This window comes from Peromyscus eremicus, chromosome 3 (genome assembly GCF_949786415.1).
Source record: "Peromyscus eremicus chromosome 3, PerEre_H2_v1, whole genome shotgun sequence".
Taxonomy (NCBI): domain Eukaryota; kingdom Metazoa; phylum Chordata; class Mammalia; order Rodentia; family Cricetidae; genus Peromyscus; species Peromyscus eremicus.
This window is the reverse complement of record NC_081418.1, coordinates 85332999-85335494: the sequence shown is the minus strand read 5'-3', so window position 1 is coordinate 85335494 and position 2496 is coordinate 85332999. Positions and strand designations below refer to the sequence as shown.

The following is a 2496-nucleotide window of genomic DNA, read 5'->3' as shown; positions in this document are numbered from 1 at the left end:
GAAGGCAACTGACGAGGGCACAAATGCCATGGAAAAGGGTTTGTGATTCGAAGTACCTAAAAGGAAGGGACAGGCCACACAACCCAGAGGCACATGGGAAAGTGCCTGAGTCAGCCTGGAGCGGGAATGAGGAGAAAGCAGAGCAAACTTTCACTGAGCTTTTCAGAGCAGGAAGGGGAGAAGCCAGGCGAACTGGTCCAGCAGGTTGAGTTGCTAGCCTGAGTAACTGCTGCACGCTCCAGCTTAGGCGGCAGCTGTCAGGAGTGTGGTACCTGACTGCGGAGACTGCCACAGGGACCATTGCCTTAGGATGGCAATAAATGGGGTACCTGAATGGGTTTGGGGGTGCTTGTTTGCATACAGTCTCTCAGACACTTACAGCATCCTGGTTATCTCTCCTGGGTCATCAAAGATCCACAAAGTTAAAAAAAAAAAAAGAAAAGAAAAGTTTACAATACACACAATTGAAAATGAATATTTAAAAGACCTGTGAAACCTGTTTTTGGAATCAGCTTGTCAATATATGAATATATGTACACACACACACACACACACACAGAGAGAGAGAGAGAGAGAGAGAGAGAGAGAGAGAGAGAGAGAGAGAGAGAGAGAGAGATCCAAAAACAACAAAGCAACTGTGAAGTTTTTAATGGACTGAGGTGTTTTTATTAACATTGTATTATATGCATGTATCAATCTGGGGAGAATTAACATTTTGATAATACTATGTCTTTCAGTTGTGAAAATAAAACACCTTCATCTTTTATTTTTAGTTCAGGGATTCATTAAAATCTTTTTTAAAAAGTCTTTTTAAAACATATTTTGTATGTGTGAGTGTTTTGCCTGAAGGGATGGATGTGCAGCACGTGGATGCCTGGTTCCCTGAGGACAGAACTGGGGTTACAGATGGTTGTGAACCAGCACGTGGGTGCTGGGAGGTAAACCTGGGTCCCCGGCAAGAGCAGTCACTGCTCTGGTTTGCTGAGTCAAAACTCTCCAGCTCCAGATTCATACAGCATTTGCTGATATTATTTCTAGGAATTCAGTAAATGTCTTTAATGATTAAAACATTTGTTTTGTTTGTGCTGCTGGCATGTATGCCTGCCTGCCAGAAGAGGGCACCAGAGCCCATTACAGATGGTTGTGAGCCACCATGTGGGTGCTGGGAACGGAACTCAGGACCTCTGGAAGAGCAGCCAGTGCTCTTAACCTTCTAAGCCATCTCTTCAGGCCCCAACAATTTAAAATTTTATTCTCTCTCTCTCTCTCTCTCTCTCTCTCTCTCTCTCTCTCTCTCTCTCCCTCCCCCTCCCCCCTCTCCCCCATCATCTATCCATCCATCCATCCATCCACCCACCCACCCATCTGTGTGTGCATGTGGAGGTCAGAGGGTGACTGGAGGTCCTGGGGACTGAATTTTGGTCTCTAGGCTTGCCTTTAATTATTGAGCCATCTCATAAGCCCTGATTGAATTTCTGAATGATGAGTAAGTTCTTATTCTGAATAGATGCAATTTATTATAATTTATTATTCTTTCCATAAGAACTGAATTCAAATATTTTAGATAGTTGAATTTATGGTAATGAGAAACACTGGCCTTTTTTTTTTTTTTTTTTTCCAAGACAGGGTTTCTCTTTGTAGCCCTGGCTATCCTGAACAGGCTCTGTAGACCATGTTGGACTCTAACTCAGAGCTCTGCCTGACTCTGGCTCCCGAGTGCTGGAATTAAAGGCATGCGCCACCTGGTTTTTCTTCCTTTTTTTTTTTAAGTTTTTTTTTTTTTTTAATTTATTCTTCTTATATATTGCATCCCAACCACAGTTTTCCCTCCTTCCTCTCTTCCCAGCCCCTCCCCACCACATCCCTCTCCTTCAGACCCACCTCTTTGCCTTCAGTAAAAAGCAGGCCTCCCATGTTTTATCAACCACACATGGCTCGTCAAGTTATAATAAAACTAGTCACATGCCTCATATCAAGGTCACCTCATATGAGGTCACCCAGTAGAAGGAAACAGGTCCAAGAGCAGCATAGTCAGAGATAGCCCCCACCCCTAAAAAAATGGAACACCTCACGAATTTGCATGTCATCCTTGTGCAAGGGCCATATTCATCTTCTCTGTATCGTTCCAATTTTAGTATATATGTGTGCCATAGCAAGCATGTATCTTTCTTTTCTTTTCTTTTCTTTTTTTTTTTTTTTTTTTTTGGTTTTTCGAGATAAGGTTTCTCTGTGTAGCTTTGCGCCTGTCCTGGAGCTCACTCTGTAGCCCAGGCTGGCCTAGAACTCATAGAAATCCACCTGGGTCTGCCTCCCGAGTGCTGAGATTAAAAGCATGCACCACACCACCCAGCTGTATCTTTCTTTTCTTATGGTGTCTGTGCTGGCTAGTTTTATGTCAGCTTGACAAAAAATAGAGTCATCTGAGAGGTGGGAACCTCAGTGAAAAAATGCCTCCATAAGATCAGGCTGCAGATAAGCCTGCAGGGTGTTTTCTTA

General features: G+C 43.4%; 1 non-coding gene across 1 annotated transcript; it reads right to left on the bottom strand.

The window, feature by feature from the left end:
* Window positions 1-2052: 2052 nt before the first annotated feature.
* On the bottom strand, window positions 2053-2160 carry LOC131907506 (U6 spliceosomal RNA). Its single transcript, XR_009378415.1, has one exon. It is a non-coding gene; the product is annotated as a U6 spliceosomal RNA (small nuclear RNA).
* Between the last annotated feature and the right edge of the window lie 336 nt (window positions 2161-2496).